This window comes from Taudactylus pleione, unplaced genomic scaffold, assembly GCF_031769625.1.
Source record: "Taudactylus pleione unplaced genomic scaffold, aTauple2 ptg001032l, whole genome shotgun sequence".
In the NCBI taxonomy this organism is placed as follows: Eukaryota; Metazoa; Chordata; class Amphibia; order Anura; family Myobatrachidae; genus Taudactylus; species Taudactylus pleione.
In genome coordinates this window covers 7258830-7282662 of record NW_028285433.1, presented here as the reverse complement: position 1 = coordinate 7282662, position 23833 = coordinate 7258830, and the positions used below count along the sequence as shown (strand labels likewise).

Below are 23833 nucleotides of genomic sequence, written 5' to 3'. Positions count from 1 at the left end.
TGCTACTTCCACTAATGCTACTGCTACTACTAAAACTGCTGCTACTGCTACTACTACTACTACTGCTACAACTTCTGCTATTACTACTGCTACTACTACTGCTACTACTATTACTACTGCTACTACTACTATTACTACTACTACTATTACTACTAAAACTGCTACTACTACTATTTTTACTGCTACTAATTCTGCTACTGCTGCTACTACAACTACTACTGCTACTACTACTATTAATACTAAAATTGCTGCTGCTACTACTGCTACAACTACTACTATTACTACTGCTACTAATGGTTTTACTACTACTACTAAAACTGCTACTACTACTACTACTAAACCTGCTACTACTATTACTATAGCTACAACTACTGCAACTATTACTACTGCTACTGCTACTACTACTATTACTACTGCTACTACTTCTCAGCTACTATTACTACTTTTATTAATACTGCTGCTACTACTATTACTGCTACAACTGCTACTATTACTACTGCTACTAATGCTTCTACTACTACTAATATTACTACTGCTACTAATACTACTTTTACTACTAATAGTACTACTAAAACTGCTGCTACTACTATTACTACTGCTACTAATACTACTTTTACTACTGCTACTACTACTATTACTACTAAAACTGCTACTACTACTACCACCACCACTTTTTCTACTGCTACTACTACAACTACTACTATTTCTACTACTACTACTGCTTCTACTAATACTACAAAAACTACTACTACTACTACAACTGCTGCTGCTACTACTATTACTACTGCTAGTATTACTACTATTATTAATACTGCTGCTACTACTATTACTGCTACAACTACTACTATTACTACTGCTACTAATGCTTCTACTACTACTAAAACTGCTACTACTACTAATAGTACTACTAAAACTGCTGCTACTACTATTACTACTGCAACTACTGCTACTGCTACTACTACAATTACAACTGCTACTACTACTATTAATACTACTATTTTTACTGCTACTAAGACTGCTACTTTTACAAATACTAATATTACTACTAATACTCTTTCTACTGTAGCAGTAGCAACTACTGCTACTGCTACTACTACAATTACAACTGCTACTACTACTATTAATACTACTATTTTTACTGCTACTAAGACTGCTACTTTTACAAATACTAATATTACTACTAATACTCTTTCTACTATTACTTCTACTACAACAACAGTAGCAGTAGTAGTAGCAGTAGTAATAGTAATTGTAGCAGTAGTAGTAGCAATAGTAGTTGCAGTAGCAGTAGTAATAGTAGTAGTTGTAGTAGTAGTAGCAGTAGTAATAGTGGTGGTAGTAGTAGTAGTAGTAGTAGCAGTGGTGGTAGTAGTAGTAGCAGTTTTAGTAGTAATAGTAGTAGTAGCAGCAGTAATAGTAGTAGCAGTACTACTGATACTACTACTATTACTACTAAAACTGCTACTACTAGTACTACTATTACAACTACTACTAGTACTACTATTACTGCTTCTACTACTACTAATATTACTACTGCAACTACTATTACTACTGCTACTACTATTACTACTGCTGCTACTACAATTACTACTGCTACTAATACTGCTGCTACTACTATTTCTGCTTCAACTACTACTATTACTACTGCTACTAATGCTTCTACTATTACTACTAAAACTGCTACTACTACTACTACTTTTACTACAACTGCTGCTACAACTACTGCTACTACTATTACTACTCAGCTACTATTACTACTGTTATTAATACTGCTGCTATTACTATTACTGATACAACTACTACTGTTACTACTGCTACTAATGCTTCTACTACTATTACTACTACTACAACTGCTATTACTACTTCTACTAAAACTGCTGCTACTACTATTACTACTGCAACTACTGCAACTATTGCAACTGCAACTGCTGCTACTACAACTACTACTGCTACTACTACTATTAATACTAAAATTGCTGCTACTACTACTGCTTCTACTATTACTACTGCTACAACTACTACTATGCTGCTACAACTATTACTACTGCTACTACTACTATTACTACTATTACTACTAAAACTGCTACTATTACTATTTTTACTGCTACTAGTACTGCTACTTTTACAAATACTATCATTACTACTACTACTATTACTACTGATTATACTACTACTACTAAAACTGCTGCTACTACTTCTACTACTACTACTACTAAAACTGCTACTACTATTACTACTGCTGCTACTACTAAAACTGCTGCTACTACTTCTACTACTACTACTACTACTACTTTTACTACAACTGCTGCTACAACTACTGCTACTACTATTACTACTCAGCTACTATTACTACTATTATTAATACTGCTGCTACTACTATTACTGCTACAACTACTACTGTTACTACTGCTACTAATGCTTCTACTACTACTACTACTACTACTACTACTACTACTACAACTGCTACTACTACTACTAAAACTGCTGCTACTACTATTACTACTGCAACTACTGCAACTATTGCAACTGCAACTGCTGCTACTACAACTACTACTGCTACTACTACTATTAATACTAAAATTGCTGCTACAACTACTACTATGCTGCTACAACTATTACTACTGCTACTACTACTATTACTACTACTACTACTATTACTACTAAAACTGCTACTACTACTATTTTTACTGCTACTAGTACTGCTACTTTTACAAATACTATTATTACTACTACTACTGCTTCTACTATTACTACTGCTACAACTACTACTATTACTACTGATTATACTACTACTACTAAAACTGCTACTACTACTACTAAAACTGCTACTACTATTACTACTGCTACTACTAAAACTGCTGCTACTACTTCTACTACTACTACTACTACTACTAAAACTGCTACTACTATTACTACTACTACTATTAATACTAAAATTGCTGCTACTACTACTACTGCTACAACTACTACTATTACTACTGCTACTAATGCTTTTATTACTACTACTAAAACTGCTACTACTACTACTACTATTACTACTGCTACTAAAACTGCTACTACTAATATTACTACTGCTACTAATACTACTATTACTACTGCTAGTACTACTGCAACTTCTACTACTACTACTACTACTAATGCTACTTCCACTAATGCTACTGCTACTACTAAAACTGCTGCTACTGCTACTACTACTGCTACAACTTCTGCTATTACTACTGCTACTACTACTGCTACTACTATTACTACTGCTACTACTACTACTATTACTACTACTACTATTACTACTAAAACTGCTACTACTACTATTTTTACTGCTACTACTTTTACAAATACTATTATTACTACTACTACTGTTTCTACTATTACTACTGCTACAACTACTACTATTACTACTGATTATACTACTATTACTAAAACTGCTGCTACTACTACTAAAACTACTACTACTATTACTACTGCTACTACTACTCAGCTACTATTACTACTATTATTATTACTGCTGCTACTACTATTACTGCTACAACTGCTACTATTACTACTGCTACTACTATTACTACTGCTACAAATACTGCTGCTACTATTACTACTGCTACTACTACTATTACTACTACTACTATTACTACTAAAACTGCTACTGCTACTATTTTTACTGCTACTAATTCTACTACTTTTACAAATACTATTATTACTACTACTACTGTTTCTACTATTACTACTGCTACAACTACTACTATTTCTACTGATTATACTACTATTACTAAAACTGCTGCTACTACTATTACTATTGCTACTAATACTGCTGCTACTAATATTACTGCTACAACTACTACTATTACTACTGCTCCTAATGCTTCTACTATTACTACTAAAACTGCTGCTACTACTACTACTATTACTGCAACAGCTGCTACTACTACTGCTACTACTATTACTACTGCTACTACTACTCAGCTACTATTACTACTATGAATATTACTGCTACTAATTCTACTACTTTTACAAATACTATTATTACTACTACTACTGTTTCTACTATTACTACTGCTACAACTACTACTATTACTACTGATTATACTACTATTACTAAAACTGCTGCTACTACTACTATTAATACTAAAATTGCTGCTACTACTACTACTGCTACAACTACTACTATTACTACTGCTACTAATGCTTTTACTACTACTACTAAAACTACTACTACTACTAAACCTGCTACTACTATTACTATAGCTACAACTACTGCAACTATTACTACTGCTACTGCTACTACTACTATTAGTTCTGCTACTACTACTATCACTACTAAAATTGCTACAACTACTACTATTACTACTGTTACTACTTCTTCTACTACTACTAAAACTGCTACTACTACTGCTACTACTACTGCTACTACTACTACTAAAACTGCTACTACTAATATTACTACTGCTACTAATACTACTATTACTACTGCTACTACTACTGCAACTTCTACTACTACTACTACTACTACTAATGCTACTTCCACTAATGCTACTGCTACTACTAAAACTGCTGCTACTACTACTACTGCTACAACTACTGCTACTACTATTACTACTGCTACTACTACTATTACTACTAAAACTGCAACTACTACTATTTTTACTGCTACTAATTCTGCTACTGCTGCTACTACAACTACTACTGCTACTACTACTATTAATACTAAAATTGCTGCTACTACTACTACTGCTACAACTACTACTATTACTACTGCTACTAATGCTTTTACTACTACTACTAAAACTGCTACTACTACTACTAAACCTGCTACTACTATTACTATAGCTACAACTACTGCAACTATTACTACTGCTACTACTACTATTAGTACTGCTACTACTACTATTACTACTAAAATTGCTACAACTACTACTATTACTACTGTTCCTACTTCTTCTACTACTACTAAAACTGCTACTACTACTGCTGCTACTACTACTGCTACTACTACTACTAAAACTGCTACTACTAATATTACTACTGCTACTAATACTACTATTACTACTGCTAGTACTACTGCAACTTCTACTACTACTACTAATGCTACTTCCACTAATGCTACTGCTTCTACTACTACTAAAACTGCTACTACTACTGCTACTACTACTGCTACTACTACTACTACTACTACTAAAACTGCTACTACTAATATTACTACTGCTACTAATACTACTATTACTACTGCTAGTACTACTGCAACTTCTACTACTACTACTACTACTACTAATGCTACTTCCACTAATGCTACTGCTACTACTAAAACTGCTGCTACTGCTACTACTACTACTACTGCTACAACTTCTGCTATTACTACTGCTACTACTACTGCTACTACTACTGCTACTACTATTACTACTGCTACTACTACTATTACTACTACTACTATTACTGCTAAAACTGCTACTACTACTATTTTTACTGCTACTAATTCTACTACTTTTACAAATACTATTATTACTACTACTACTGTTTCTACTATTACTACTGCTACAACTACTACTATTACTACTGATTATACTACTATTACTAAAACTGCTGCTACTACTACTAAAACTACTACTACTATTACTACTGCTACTACTACTCAGCTACTATTACTACTATTATTATTACTGCTGCTACTACTAGTACTACTATTACTGCTTCTACTACTACTAATATTACTACTGCAACTACTATTACTACTGCTACTACTATTACTACTGCTGCTACTACTATTACTACTAAAACTGCTACTACTACTACTACCACCACTATTACTACTACTACTATTACTGATTCTACTACTATTACTACTGCTATTACTACTGTTACTACTAAAACTGCTACTACTACTACTACCACCACTATTACTACTAATACTACTACTACTAATATTACTGCTTCTACTACTACTACTATTACTACTGCAACTACTACTGCTACTACTACTACTATTACTACTAAAACTGCTACTACTACTACCACCACTATTACTACTACTACTGTTTCTACTATTACTACTGCTACAACTACTACTATTACTACTGATTATACTACTATTACTAAAACTGCTACTACTACTAAAACTACTACTACTATTACTACTGCTACTAATTCTACTACTTTTACAAATACTATTATTACTACTACTACTAGTACTACTGTTACTACTACTACTACTACTCCTATTACTGCTTCTTCTACTACTACTACAACTACTATTATTAACTGCTACTACTAGTACTACTATTACTACTACTACTACTCCTATTAATGCTTCTTCTATTACTGCTACAACTACTATTATTACTGCTACTACTATTACTACTCAGCTACTATTACTACTATTATTAATACTGCTGCTACTACTATTACTGCTACAACTACTACTGTTACTACTGCTACTAATGCTTCTACTACTACTACTACTACTACTACTACTACTACTACAACTGCTACTACTACTACTAAAACTGCTGCTACTACTATTACTACTGCAACTACTGCAACTATTGCAACTGCAACTGCTGCTACTACAACTACTACTGCTACTACTATTAATACTAAAATTGCTGCTACAACTACTACTATGCTGCTACAACTATTACTACTGCTACTACTACTATTACTACTACTACTATTACTACTAAAACTGCTACTACTACTATTTTTACTGCTACTAGTACTGCTACTTTTACAAATACTATTATTACTACTACTACTGCTTCTACTATTACTACTGCTACAACTACTACTATTACTACTGATTATACTACTACTACTAAAACTGCTGCTACTACTTCTACTACTACTACTACTAAAACTGCTACTACTATTACTACTGCTACTACTAAAACTGCTGCTACTACTTCTACTACTACTACTACTACTACTACTACTGCTTCTACTATTACTACTGCTACAACTACTACTATTACTACTGATTATACTACTACTACTAAAACTGCTGCTAATACTTCTACTACTACTACTACTAAAACTGCTACTACTATTACTACTGCTACTACTAAAACTGCTGCTACTACTTCTACTACTACTACTACTACTAAAACTGCTACTACTATTACTACTACTACTATTAATACTAAAATTGCTGCTACTACTACTACTGCTACAACTACTACTATTACTACTGCTACTAATGCTTTTACTACTACTACTAAAACTGCTACTACTACTACTAAACCTGCTACTACTATTACTATAGCTACAACTACTGCAACTATTACTGCTTCAACTACTACTATTACTACTGCTACTAATGCTTCTACTATTACTACTAAAACTGCTACTACTACTAATACTACTATTACTACAACTGCTGCTACAACTACTGCTACTACTATTACTACTCAGCTACTATTACTCCTATTATTAATACTGCTGCTACTTCTATTACTGCTACAACTACTACTGTTACTACTGCTACTAATGCTTTTACTACTACTACTAATACTGCTACTACTACTACTAAACCTGCTACTACTATTACTATAGCTACAACTACTGCAACTATTACTACTGCTACTGCTACTACTACTATTAGTTCTGCTACTACTACTACTATTACTACTGTTACTACTGCTACTAATGCTTTTACTACTACTACTAATACTGCTACTACTACTACTAAACCTGCTACTACTATTACTATAGCTACAACTACTGCAACTATTACTACTGCTACTGCTACTACTACTATTAGTTCTGCTACTACTACTACTATCACTACTAAAATTGCTACAACTACTACTATTACTACTGTTACTACTTCTTCTACTACTACTAAAACTGCTACTACTACTGCTACTACTACTGCTACTACTACTACTAAAACTGCTACTACTAATATTACTACTGCTACTAATACTACTATTACTACTGCTAGTACTACTGCAACTTCTACTACTACTACTACTACTAATGCTACTTCCACTAATGCTACTGCTTCTACTACTACTAAAACTGCTACTACTACTACTGCTACAACTTCTGCTATTACTACTGCTACTACTACTGCTACTACTATTACTACTGCTACTACTACTATTTTTACTGCTACTAATTCTACTACTTTTACAAATACTATTATTACTACTACTACTGTTTCTACTATCACTACTGCTACAACTACTACTATTACTACTGATTATACTACTATTACTAAAACTGCTGCTACTACTACTAAAACTACTACTACTATTACTACTGCTACTACTACTCAGCTACTATTACTACTATTATTATTACTGCTGCTACTACTAGTACTACTATTACTGCTTCTACTACTACTAATATTACTACTGCAACTACTATTACTACTGCTACTACTATTACTACTGCTGCTACTACTATTACTACTAAAACTGCTACTACTACTACTACCACCACTATTACTACTACTACTATTACTGCTTCTACTACTATTACTACTGCTATTACTACTGTTACTACTAAAACTGCTACTACTACTACTACCACTATTACTACTAATACTACTACTACTAATATTACTGCTTCTACTACTACTACTATTACTACTGCAACTACTACTGCTACTACTACTAAAACTGCTACTACTACTACCACCACTATTACTACTACTACTACTGTTTCTACTATTACTACTGCTACAACTACTACTATTACTACTGATTATACTACTATTACTAAAACTGCTGCTACTACTACTAAAACTACTACTACTATTACTACTGCTACTAATTCTACTACTTTTACAAATACTATTATTACTACTACTACTAGTACTACTGTTACTACTACTACTACTCCTATTACTGCTTCTTCTACTACTACAACTACTATTATTAACTGCTACTACTAGTACTACTATTACTACTACTACTACTCCTATTACTGCTTCTTATACTACTGCTACAACTACTATTATTACTGCTACTACTTTTACTACTCAGCTACTATTACTACTATTATTAATACTGCTGCTACTACTATTACTGCTACAACTACTACTGTTACTACTGCTACTAATGCTTCTACTACTACTACTACTACTACTACTACTACAACTGCTACTACTACTACTAAAACTGCTGCTACTACTATTACTACTGCAACTACTGCAACTATTGCAACTGCAACTGCTGCTACTACAACTACTACTGCTACTACTACTATTAATACTAAAATTGCTGCTACAACTACTACTATGCTGCTACAACTATTACTACTGCTACTACTACTATTACTACTACTACTATTACTACTAAAACTGCTACTACTACTATTTTTACTGCTACTAGTACTGCTACTTTTACAAATACTATTATTACTACTACTACTGCTTCTACTATTACTACTGCTACAACTACTACTATTACTACTGATTATACTACTACTACTAAAACTGCTGCTACTACTTCTACTACTACTACTACTAAAACTGCTACTACTATTACTACTGCTACTACTAAAACTGCTGCTACTACTTCTACTACTACTACTACTACTACTACTGCTTCTACTATTACTACTGCTACAACTACTACTATTACTACTGATTATACTACTACTACTAAAACTGCTGCTACTACTTCTACTACTACTACTACTACTAAAACTGCTACTACTATTACTACTGCTACTACTAAAACTGCTGCTACTACTTCTACTACTACTACTACTAAAACTGCTACTACTATTACTACTACTACTATTAATACTAAAATTGCTGCTACTACTACTACTGCTACAACTACTACTATTACTACTGCTACTAATGCTTTTACTACTACTACTAAAACTGCTACTACTACTACTAAACCTGCTACTACTATTACTATAGCTACAACTACTGCAACTATTACTGCTTCAACTACTACTATTACTACTGCTACTAATGCTTCTACTATTACTACTAAAACTGCTACTACTACTAATACTACTATTACTACAACTGCTGCTACAACTACTGCTACTACTATTACTACTGCTACAACTACTACTATTACTACTGATTATACTACTACTACTAAAACTGCTGCTACTACTTCTACTACTACTACTACTACTAAAACTGCTACTACTATTACTACTGCTACTACTAAAACTGCTGCTACTACTTCTACTACTACTACTACTACTAAAACTGCTACTACTATTACTACTACTACTATTAATACTAAAATTGCTGCTACTACTACTACTGCTACAACTACTACTATTACTACTGCTACTAATGCTTTTACTACTACTACTAAAACTGCTACTACTACTACTAAACCTGCTACTACTATTACTATAGCTACAACTACTGCAACTATTACTGCTTCAACTACTACTATTACTACTGCTACTAATGCTTCTACTATTACTACTAAAACTGCTACTACTACTAATACTACTATTACTACAACTGCTGCTACAACTACTGCTACTACTATTACTACTCAGCTACTATTACTCCTATTATTAATACTGCTGCTACTTCTATTACTGCTACAACTACTACTGTTACTACTGCTACTAATGCTTTTACTACTACTACTAATACTGCTACTACTACTACTAAACCTGCTACTACTATTACTATAGCTACAACTACTGCAACTATTACTACTGCTACTGCTACTACTACTATTAGTACTGCTACTACTACTATTACTACTAAAATTGCTACAACTACTTCTATTACTACTTTTACTACTTCTTCTACTACTACTAAAACTTCTACTACTACTACTACTACTAATGCTACTTCCACTAATGCTACTGCTACTACTACTAAAACTGCTACTAATACTGCTGCTACTACTACTGCTACTACTACTACTACTAAAACTGCTACTACTAATATTACTACTGCTACTAATACTACTATTACTACTGCTAGTACTACTGCAACTTCTACTACTACTACTAATGCTACTTCCACTAATGCTACTGCTACTACTAAAACTGCTGCTACTGCTACTACTACTACTGCTACAACTTCTGCTATTACTACTGCTACTACTACTACTACTATTACTACTACTACTATTACTACTAAAACTGCTACTACTACTATTTTTACTGCTACTAATTCTACTACTTTTACAAATACTATTGTTACTACTACTACTGTTTCTACTATTACTACTGCTACAACTACTACTATTACTACTGATTATACTACTATTACTAAAACTGCTGCTACTACTACTAAAACTACTACTACTATTACTACTGCTACTACTACTCAGCTACTATTACTACTATTATTATTACTGCTGCTACTACTATTACTGCTACAACTGCTACTATTACTACTGCTACTACTATTACTACTGCTACAAATACTGCTGCTACTATTACTACTGCTACTACTATTACTACTACTACTATTACTACTAAAACTAGCAGTAGTAATAGTAGTATTAGTAGCAGTAGTAATATTAGTAGTAGCAGTTTTAGTAGTAGTAGTAGTAGCAGTAGTAGTAGCAGCAGTAGTAGTAGCAGTAGTAATAGCAGAAGTTGTAGCAGTAGTAGTAGTAGCAGTAGCAGTTTTAGTACTGCTACAACTTCTGCTATTACTACTGCTACTACTACTGCTGCTACTACTATTGCTACTACTACTACTACTAAAACTGCTACTACTAATATTACTACTGCTACTAATACTACTATTACTGCTGCTAGTACTACTGCAACTTCTACTACTACTACTACTGCTACTTCCACTAATGCTACTGCTGCTACTACTACTACTAAAACTGCTACTAATACTGCTGCTACTACTACTGCTACTACTACTACTACTAAAACTGCTACTACTAATATTACTACTGCTACTAATACTACTATTACTACTGCTAGTACTACTGCAACTTCTACTACTACTACTACTACTAATGCTACTTCCACTAATGCTACTGCTACTACTAAAACTGCTGCTACTACTACTACTAAACCTGCTACTACTATTACTATAGCTACAACTACTGCAACTATTACTGCTTCAACTACTACTATTACTACTGCTACTAATGCTTCTACTATTACTACTAAAACTGCTACTACTACTAATACTACTATTACTACAACTGCTGCTACAACTACTGCTACTACTATTACTACTCAGCTACTATTACTCCTATTATTAATACTGCTGCTACTTCTATTACTGCTACAACTACTACTGTTACTACTGCTACTAATGCTTTTACTACTACTACTAATACTGCTACTACTACTACTAAACCTGCTACTACTATTACTATAGCTACAACTACTGCAACTATTACTACTGCTACTGCTACTACTACTATTAGTACTGCTACTACTACTATTACTACTAAAATTGCTACAACTACTTCTATTACTACTTTTACTACTTCTTCTACTACTACTAAAACTGCTACTACTACTGCTACTACTACTGCTACTACTACTACTACTAAAACTGCTACTACTAATATTACTACTGCAACTTCTACTACTACTACTACTAATGCTACTTCCACTAATGCTACTGCTACTACTACTACTAAAACTGCTACTACTACTGCTGCTACTACTACTGCTACTACTATTACTACTACTACTAAAACTGCTACTACTAATATTACTGCTACTAATACTACTATTACTACTGCTAGTACTACTGCAACTTCTACTACTACTACTACTACTACTACTAATGCTACTTCCACTAATGCTACTGCTACTACTAAAACTGCTGCTACTGTTTCTACTATTACTACTGCTACAACTACTACTATTACTACTGATTATACTACTATTACTAAAACTGCTGCTACTACTACTAAAACTACTACTACTATTACTACTGCTACTACTACTCAGCTACTATTACTACTATTATTATTACTGCTGCTACTACTATTACTGCTACAACTGCTACTATTACTACTGCTACTACTATTACTACTGCTACAAATACTGCTGCTACTATTACTACTGCTACTACTACTATTACTACTACTACTATTACTACTAAAACTAGCAGTAGTAATAGTAGTATTAGTAGCAGTAGTAATATTAGTAGTAGCAGTTTTAGTAGTAGTAGTAGTAGCAGTAGTAGTAGCAGCAGTAGTAGTAGCAGTAGTAATAGCAGAAGTTGTAGCAGTAGTAGTAGTAGCAGTAGCAGTTTTAGTACTGCTACAACTTCTGCTATTACTACTGCTACTACTGCTGCTGCTACTACTATTGCTACTACTACTACTACTAAAACTGCTACTACTAATATTACTACTGCTACTAATACTACTATTACTGCTGCTAGTACTACTGCAACTTCTACTACTACTACTACTGCTACTTCCACTAATGCTACTGCTACTACTACTACTAAAACTGCTACTAATACTGCTGCTACTACTACTGCTACTACTACTACTACTAAAACTGCTACTACTAATATTACTACTGCTACTAATACTACTATTACTACTGCTAGTACTACTGCAACTTCTACTACTACTACTACTACTACTAATGCTACTTCCACTAATGCTACTGCTACTACTAAAACTGCTGCTACTGCTACTACTACTACTGCTACAACTTCTGCTATTACTACTGCTACTACTACTGCTACTACTATTACTACTGCTACTATTACTACTATTACTACTACTACTATTACTACTAAAACTGCTACTACTACTATTTTTACTGCTACTAATTCTACTAATTAGTGCTACTGCTACTACTATTACTACTGCAACTACTATTACTACTGCTACTACTACTGCTACTAGTACTACTATTACTACAACTACTATTACTACTAAAACTGCTACTACTAGTACTACTATTACTACTACTACTCCTATTACTGCTTCTTCTACTACTGCTACAACTACTATTATTACTGCTACTACTAAAACTGCTACTACTACTTCTTCTAAAACTGCTGTTACTACTACTATTACTACTGCTACTGCTACTACTATTACTACTGCAACTACTATTACTACTGTTACTACTACTACTACTAGTACTACTATTACTACAACTGCTACTACTACTATTACTACTAAAACTGCTACTACTACTACCACCACCACTTTTTCTACTGCTACTACTACAACTACTACTATTTCTACTACTACTACTGCTTCTACTACTACAACTACTACAACTTCTACTAGTTCTACTGCTATTACTACTGCTTCTACTACTACTACTAAAACTGCTACTACTAGTACTACTATTACTACTACTACTCCTATTACTGCTTCTTCTACTACTGCTACAACTACTATTATTACTGCTACTACTACTAAAACTACTACCACTACTTCTTCTAAAACTGCTGATACTACTACTATTACTACTGCAACTACTATTACTACTGCTACTACTACTGCTACTACTGCTACTAGTACTACTATTACTACAACTGCTACTACTACTATTACTACTAAAACTGGTACTACTACTACCACCACCACTTTTTCTACTGCTACTACTACAACTACTACTATTTCTACTACTACTACTGCTTCTACTACTACAACTACTACAACTTCTACTGCTATTACTACTGCTTCTTCTACTACTACTAAAACTGCTACTACTAGTACTACTATCACTACTGCTACTACTACTATCACTACTGTTACTACAACTGCTTCTACTACTACTGCTACAACTACTGTTATTACTACTACTACTAAAACTGCTACTACTACTTCTAAAACTGCTGTTACTACTACTACTGCTACTGCTACTACTATTACTACTGCAACTACTATTACTACTGCTACTACTACTACTAGTACTATTACTACTGCTACTACTACTATTACTACTAAAACTGCTACTACTACTACCACCACTTTTTCTACTGCTACTACAACAACTACTACTATTTCTACTACTACTACTGCTTCTACTACTACTACTACTAAAACTGCTACTACTAGTACTACTATCACTACTGCTACTACTACTATCACTACTGTTACTACTATTACTACTACTACTACTACAGCTACTACTATTACCACTGCTACTACTGCTTCTACTACTACAACTTAAACTGCTACTACTACTGCTACTTCTACTACTGCTAATACTGCTACTACTACTGCTACAGCTACTTCTATTACTACTGCTACTACTGCTGCTACTACTACTAGTAGTATTATTATTCTTATTACTACTGCTGCTACTACTTCTGCTGCTACTATTATTATCACTACTACTACTACTACTATTACACATCTCATGACACTAGCCTGAAGAGATTTGATCCCGATAAGGCAGGTAAGTTCCCTACCCTTCTCTACCTTAACCCTAACTCTCATTTAGTGGTGCCTAACCCTAACCTCCCCCTAGTGCCTAACCATATTCTCCCCCGGGGATACCTATTCTTACCCCCCCTTACTACACGTAAACTTAACCCTCCCGGTGGGTGCCTTTTCCTAACCACCCCCTTCGGGTGCCTAACCCTAACCCTACCCTCCTAGGGGTGCCTAACTTTATCTCCCCCCAAAAACCTATTGCTATCCCAGCTGTGCTTCCTAAACCTAACCCTACTACTACTACCACCACTGCTGCTGCTACTACTGCTATTACTACTACTTCTTTGGCTGCTAATACTACTACTGCTGCTACTACCATTATTATTACTGTTACTGCTGCTACTAGTACTGCTGCTAATACTGCTACTAATACTACTGCTGCTAATACTACTACTAATACTACTACTACTGCTACTATTGCTGCTAATACTACTAGATACTGCTACTACTACTACTGCTACTACTACTGCTGAACTACTGCTGCTGCTACTGCTGCTATTATCACTATTACTGCTGCTACTGCTATTACACATCTCATGACACCAATGTAAATCATTTTGTAGAAAGAAACAACTTTAAAAAAAATAGCTGTTAACAGCACCATGCAAAATCAAATATTACTGCTACAACTACTATTACTACTGCTCCTAATGCTTCTACTATTACTACTAAAACTGCTGCTATGACTACTACTATTACTACAACTGCTGCTACTACTACTGCTACTACTATTACTACTGCTACTACTACTCAGCTACTATTACTACTTTTATTAATACTGCTGCTACTACTATTACTGCTACAACTGCTACTATTACAACTGCTACTAATGCTTCTACTACTAATATTACTACTGCTACTAATACTACTTTTACTACTGCTACTACTACTATTACTACTAAAACTGCTACTACTACTACCACCACCACTTTTTCTACTGCTACTACTACAACTACTACTATTTCTACTACTACTACTGCTTCTACTAATACTACAAAAACTGCTACTACTACTATTACTACAACTGCTGCTGCTACTACTGCTACTACTATTACTACTGCTACTACTACTCAGCTAGTATTACTACTATTATTAATACTGCTGCTACTACTATTAGTGCTACAACTACTACTATTACTACTGCTACTAATGCTTCTACTACTACTAAAACTGCTACTACTACTAATAGTACTACTAAAACTGCTGCTACTACTATTACTACTGTAACTACTGCTACTGCTACAACTACAATTACAACTGCTACTACTACTATTAATACTACTATTTTTACTGCTACTAAGACTGCTACTTTTACAAATACTAATATTACTACTACTACTCTTTCTACTATTACTTCTACTACATCAACAGTAGCAGTAGTAGTAGTAGCAGTAGTAGTTGCAGTAGTAGTAGTAGTTGTAGCAGTAGTAGCAGTAGTAATAGTGGTGGTAGTAGTAGTAGTAGTAGTAGTAGTAGTAGCAGTGGTGGTAGTAGTAGTAGCAGTTTTAGTAGTAATAGTAGTAGCAGTAATAGTAGTAGCAGTACTACTGATACTACTACTATTACTACTAAAACTGCTACTACTAGTACTACTATTACAACTACTACTAGTACTACTATTACTGCTTCTACTACTACTAATATTACTACTGCAACTACTATTACTACTGCTACTACTATTACTACTGCTGCTACTACTATTACTACTAAAACTGCTACTACTACTACTACCACCACTATTACTACTACTACTCTTACTGCTTCTACTACTATTACTACTGCTATTACTACTGTTACTACTAAAACTGCTACTACTACTACTACCACCACTATTACTACTAATACTACTACTACTACTACTATTACTGCTTCTACTACTACTACTATTACTACTGCAACTACTACTGCTACTACTACTACTATTACTACTAAAACTGCTACTACTACTACCACCACTATTACTACTACTATTACTGCTTCTACTATTACTACTACTACTATTACTACTGCAACTACTATTACTACTGCTGCTACTACTACTAGTACTACTATTACTACTGCTACTACTGCTATTACTACTAAAACTGCTAGTACTACTACCACCAATATTACTACTGATACTACTACAACTACTACAACTTCTATTTCTACTGCTACTACTACTACTACTACTACTTCTCCTGCTACTACTACTTCTACTACTAGTACTACTATTACTACTGCTTCTTCTACTACTGCTACATCTACTATTATTACTGCTACTACTAAAACTGCTACTACTACTTCTTCTAAAACTGCTACTACTACTATCACTACTAAAACTGCTACTACTACTACTACCACCACTTTCTGCTACTACAACTACTACTAATGCATTACTACTTCTGCAACTATTACTACTGCTACTATTACTACTACTTCTACTGATACTACTACTACTAGTACTACTGTTACTACTACTACTACTCCTATTACTGCTTCTTCTACTACTGCTACAACTACTATTATTAACTGCTACTACTAGTACTACTATTACTACTACTACTACTCCTATTACTGCTTCTTCTACTACTGCTACAACTACTATTATTACTGCTACTACTAAAACTGCTACTACTACTTCTTCTAAAACTGCTGTTACTACTACTATTACTACTGCTACTGCTACTACTATTGCTACAACTGCTACTACTACTATTACTACTAAAACTGCTACTACTACTACCACCACCACTTTTTCTACTGCTACTACTACAACTACTGCTATTTCTACTACTTCTACTAGTTCTACTGCTATTACTACTGCTTCTACTACTACTACTAAAACTGCTACTACTAGTACTACTATTACTACTACTACTACTCCTATTACTGCTTCTTCTTCTACTACTGCTACAACTACTATTATTACTGCTACTACTACTAAAACTGCTACCACTACTTCTTCTAAAACTGCTGATACTACTACTATTACTACTGCTACTACTATTACTACTGCAACTACTATTACTACTGCTACTACTACTGCTACTAGTACTACTAGTATTACTACTACTATTACTACTGCTACTACTATTACTACTGCAACTACTATTACTACTGCTACTACTACTACTACTACTGCTACTAGTACTACTATTACTAGAACTGCTACTACTACTATTACTACTAAAACTGCTACTACTACTACCACCACTTTTTCTACTGCTACTACTACAACTACTACTATTTCTACTATTACTACTGCTTCTACTACTACTAAAACTGCTACTACTAGTACTACTATTACTACTACTACTACTCCTATTACTGCTTCTTCTACTACTGCTACAACTACTATTATTACTGCTACTACTAAAACTGCTAACACTACTTCTTCTAAAACTGCTGTTACTACTACTATTACTACTGCTACTGCTACTACTATTACTACTGCAACTACTATTACTACTGCTACTACTACTACTACTACTGCTACTAGTACTACTATTACTACAACTGCTACTACTACTATTACTACTAAAACTGGTACTACTACTACCACCACCACTTTTTCTACTGCTACTACTACAACTACTACTATTTCTACTACTACTACTGCTTCTACTACTACAACTACTACAACTTCTACTGCTATTACTACTGCTTCTTCTACTACTACTAAAACTGCTACTACTAGTACTACTATCACTACTGCTACTACTACTATCACTACTGTTACTACAACTGCTTCTACTACTACTGCTACAACTACTGTTATTACTACTACTACTAAAACTGCTACTACTACTTCTAAAACTGCTGTTACTACTACTAGTACTACTGCTACTGCTACTACTATTACTACTGCTACTACTACCAGTACTATTACTACTGCTACTACTACTATTACTACTAAAACTGCTACTACTACTACCACCACTTTTTCTACTGCTACTACAACAACTACTACTATTTCTACTACTACTACTACTGCTTCTACTACTACAACTACTACAACTTCTACTATTTCTACTGCTATTACTACTGCTTCTACTACTACTACTACTAAAACTGCTACTACTAGTACTACTATCACTACTGCTACTACTACTATTACCACTGCTACTACTGCTTCTACTACTACAACTTAAACTGCTACTACTACTGCTACTTCTACTACTGCTACTACTGCTAATACTGCTACTACTACTGCTACAGCTACTTCTATTACTACTGCTACTACTGCTGCTACTACTACTAGTAGTATTATTATTCTTATTACTACTGCTGCTACTACTTCTGCTGCTACTATTATTATCACTACTACTACTACTACTATTACACATCTCATGACACTAGCCTGAAGAGATTTGATCCCGATAAGGCAGGTAAGTTCCCTACCCTTCTCTACCTTAACCCTAACTCTCATTTAGTGGTGCCTAACCCTAACCTCCCCCTAGTGCCTAACCATATTCTCCCCCGGGGATACCTATTCTTACCCCCCCTTACTACACGTAAACTTAACCCTCCCGGTGGGTGCCTTTTCCTAACCACCCCCTTCGGGTGCCTAACCCTAACCCTACCCTCCTAGGGGTGCCTAACTTTATCTCCCCCCAAAAACCTATTGCTATCCCAGCTGTGCTTCCTAAACCTAACCCTACTACTACTACCACCACTGCTGCTGCTACTACTGCTATTACTACTACTACTTCTTTTGCTGCTAATACTACTACTGCTGCTACTACCATTATTATTACTGTTACTGCTGCTACTAGTACTGCTGCTAATACTGCTACTAATACTACTGCTGCTAATACTACTACTACTGCTACTATTGCTGCTAATACTACTAGATACTGCTACTACTACTACTGCTACTACTACTGCTGAACTACTGCTGCTGCTACTGCTGCTATTATCACTATTACTGCTGCTACTGCTATTACACATCTCATGACACCAATGTAAATCATTTTGTAGAAAGAAACAACTTTAAAAAAAATAGCTGTTAACAGCACCATGCAAAATCATGTCAACATTATAATTTATTTATTAACAGTTTCTTATATAGTGCAGCATATTCTGTTGCGCTTTACAATTGGAGCATTAATAGAACAAAACTGGGTAATAACAGAAAGATATATAGGTAGGAAGGCCATGCTCATAAGCTTACAATCGATAAGGAAATAGGCATTGATACACAAGGATAGGTGCTATATATTGCAATTTGGTCCAGCTAGACTGCAGAGTTTCTTGGTGGGCTGCATGATCCAGTCACACAGGAATGTCAGCCAAATGTCAGGAGGATGTGTAAAAAAGACAGTGTGTGAGGTTGTGTGTGGACTTTCTTGGTGGGCTGCATGATCCAGTCACACAGGAATGTTGGCCAAATGTCAGGAGGATGTGAAAGAAAGACAGTGTGTGTGCGACTGGGAAAGGGGATGTAATTAGACATGGAAGCTATGAAGGTTATGTGGGCGGTTCTGGAATCTGATAAGCTTGCCTGAAGAGGTGGGTTTTCAGGGAATGCTTAAAGGATTGGAGACTAGATGTAAGTCCTAATTGTGCATGGTAAGGCATTCCATAGAGTGGGTGCTGCCTGAAGAAAGTCCTGTAACCTTGAAAGGGAGCAAGTAATGCGTGGGGATGAGAGCTGCAGATCTTGTGCTGAGTGGAGAGGTTGGGTTGGGAGATATTTTGAGAATTGTGAAGAGATGTTTGTTGGTGTGGTTTGGTTAAAGGCCTTATGTGTAAGTAAAAGTATTTTGTATTGAATACGGTAGAAGACTGGCAACCAATGGAGGGACTGACGGAGCGGGGCAGCAGATGATGAACGTTTGGCAAGGAAGATAAGCCTTGCAGCTGCATTAATAATGGATTGTAATGGCGATAGCCTGTTTTTGGGAAGACCAGTAAGGAGACTATTGCAATAGTCAATGCGGGAAATAATGAGTGCATGGATCAGAGTTTTTGCAGTGTCTTGAGTGAGATATGGTTGGATTTTGGATATGTTTTTTAGATGTATGTTACATGGTTTTGAGACAGATTGAATGTGGGGAACAAAAGACAGTTCAGAGTCAAGGATGACACCAAGGCAGCGAGCTTGTGGAGCAGGGTGGCATGTCGAGTAATCAACCATGATCAAGAGATCAGGTTGGTAACTGTTCTTGGCCGGTGGAAATATAATTAATTCTGTTTTAGAAATATTAAGTTTCAGGTGGCGAGATGACATCCAAAATGAAATGGCAGAAAGACATTCAGTGACATGGACCAATACAGATGGTGATAAATCTGGGGAGGATAGGTATATTTGAGTATCATAGGTGGTATAGATTAAGAATAACAAAGGATCTAAGACAGAGCCTTGCGGTACTCTAACTGATAGAGGTAGCGAAGAGGAGGCAGAACCAGAAAAATGAAAAGTAAAAGAGCGATCAGATAAGTAGGAACAGAACCATGAAAGAGCAGTGTCCTTAATACCTAGGGATTGTAGTGTTTGTATGAGGAGAGAGAGGTCAACAGTGTCAAAATCAGCAGAGAGATCTAGAAGAATTAGGAGTGAGTAATGGCCTTTAGCCTTGGCAGTGACCAGATCATTTACTACCTTAGTCAGTGCTGTCTCTGTGGACTGTTGGGAACGAAAGCCGGACTGAAGTGGGTCCAATAAGTTGTGTGAGTTTAGAAAGTGTGTGTAGACATGTCTCTCAAGTATTATAAGATTGGATTATAGCACTATCAAACATTATGACAAATAATTTGCATCAATTAATTAAAGAAAGAAAAAAAACAATGGGCCGGATTCAGGGCCTGATTCAGACCCGCTCGCGATGGTGGCCCAGTGCGCAGGCATACGACGGAGCCAGCTCCATCGTGCGCATGTGCGAGACCCGGATAGCAATGGGCAAGTGATGTCAGTGGGTGACCTTTCGGCTCTGTTAGAGCCAAAAGCTCTCTGGGGCTTGCGGCAACGAGACCCTACCACAAGGGTCTCATCGCAAGCCCGATGGTCACGATGGTCTTGACCATCGCGACCATCATCATGGCCGCTCGCTATAGCTGTGGGTGGTCACCCACAGCTATGAGAGCGGCCATGGGGCCGTTCGAAAAAACCAGAAGGTCGGCCCTGATTCAGAGCGAGCGCTCTGTCAGAGCGTCCGGCTCTGAATCAGGCCCTCAGTACATGCAGTCGCACTGCGATAATATGCTAATGTCTGCGATCGCAATGTAATCTCAGCACAACATAAGAATGCCCACACTTCCCCTTACTCACATATGTATTACTTATCAAAACTGCGAAACTTTCAGTAACATCGAGTACAATCACAGTCTCACAAACACTTCTCACAAGGTCTGACCTTACTCAGGAATTGGTAACCTCGTCGCACGCAGTGGGAGCTCAAGCTGCGTATGACATTGCAGTGGATAACTTATGAGCGGCCCTGTTACGGCATTCAAATGCACTAGAATGCCATTGTTTCTCTGACCACCCCCATCACCACCCCCAATTGGTACTTCCTGTCAATCACTCTGTGATGAGTCTGTGTAGTCACTCTGATCGCAGTCCCGGTCACACACGTGCATTGCGATGCATACCACATGCACAGTATGCAACAATCGTCCGATTGCGTGCATAATTGCAGTTGCGATTGCTACTGAATCAGGCCCAATGTATATACTTTAATAAACAGAAAAGAGCATAATACAAGACTTCCATTTATGCTGCATATTAATATGATAAACTTAGATATACAGATGCTATTCTACATTTATCTACACTAAAACACAAATTCAAGCAAAACACATTTTGTAAAAGTAAAACAATATTTTTTCAATGCACATTTATGAAAAAATATGTCTGGCTTTATTTGTAATTTTATTTTTTCTCCCTTACAGGGAAGTAGCAGAAGTATTCCAATTCCACTTCTATGGTACCCAGCCTGCAGGCATACTGTGATTCTCTGACCATGTGTGAAAAGTATTATCAATATGAAAAAGTCAATTTTCTAGAAATGGAGAACTAACAATTGCTTACATCTCAGTTGGGCTGATATAGACTATCTTGTCACGGAGATCTGGAGCATCAAATAAAATAGATGGTATCAATTTATAAACTATATTTATTATTTGTAATGCTTCACTGTTTTGATCAGCAACAATGAACATAATAAGGTTTATTTATGGGCCTGCACTGTTTTATGTGTACAAGTGCATCTTCTTATCCACCTGCATTTCCACTGCCCAGAGCATGACAATTTGACTATAAAATCATTCTGTGTCTAAGTTTACTGCTTTGTGGATCCACATAATAATATACACGGCGGATAGAGAAAAACATGACTTCAAAGTCCAACCAACTAATGATATTAGTGAATGTATTACATGGTTTGCCTAAAGCATTGCTTGAGTTACCTTAATGTGTGTAATAAATTAATCATGACAGTGATTATTGGGGCTGACTTTGGGCTTGATTCAGCAAGGAACACAGGGCCTAATTCAGACCCGCTCGCGAGCGCAGGACG

The 23833-nt window shown here is 35.4% G+C and overlaps 1 long non-coding RNA gene across 1 annotated transcript in view; it reads left to right on the top strand.

Annotated features, from left to right (window-relative positions):
- The window catches only part of LOC148454060 (uncharacterized), a 49007-nt gene extending 25630 nt beyond the window's left edge, over positions 1-23377 (top strand). The window contains exon 3 of the long non-coding RNA XR_015874835.1: positions 23208-23377. This is a non-coding gene — a long non-coding RNA (uncharacterized LOC148454060). The remainder of the gene's footprint in view (positions 1-23207) is intronic.
- The last annotated feature ends 456 nt before the right edge of the window (positions 23378-23833 follow it).